The following is a 545-nucleotide window of genomic DNA, read 5'->3' on the forward strand; positions in this document are numbered from 1 at the left end:
AAGCGGATGGGGATGGAAGGAAAGAAGCGAGCCAGGATGTCTAGTGATGGGTGGGGAGACTTGGCGAGATTACGGCCGTGTAGATGGAAGGGAAGAGCATCCCCAGAAAACCTGCTGAGCCTTCTCCAGAGGGCATCTCATTTTATCTTCACCTCATTTATACTTCAGAAAAACGGGCAAACAAGTTAAGGGCCGGCCCTGACGCCGAAGCTCTGGGCTGTCTCAGCTGCAGGACACCCCCCACCCCCGCCAGCTCCCTGGCATCCCATCCAGATGAGTAAGGTAGCCACTGGTCTGGGGGCATCCGCTCCCTGTGGTCTCCCCCCCCCCCCTCACCAGGCCCAGCTTCTGGTAGGATTCCCACTTGGTGCTGTTCTGGGGCCTGAGCACACGGCAGGGGCTGCTTCATGCCACGTTGCTGAATTAGACCAGCCATCAAGGGCATGGAGAAAATCTTAGGGCCGATCTCCTACCCTGCCCCCTGCTCCCCAAAAGCCCCTTCGGTCTGCGGACTCGGGGCTCCCCGCTGCTGAGCGGGGCTGCTC

The sequence above is a fragment of the Sminthopsis crassicaudata genome, chromosome 6 (genome assembly GCF_048593235.1).
Source record: "Sminthopsis crassicaudata isolate SCR6 chromosome 6, ASM4859323v1, whole genome shotgun sequence".
In the NCBI taxonomy this organism is placed as follows: Eukaryota; Metazoa; Chordata; class Mammalia; order Dasyuromorphia; family Dasyuridae; genus Sminthopsis; species Sminthopsis crassicaudata.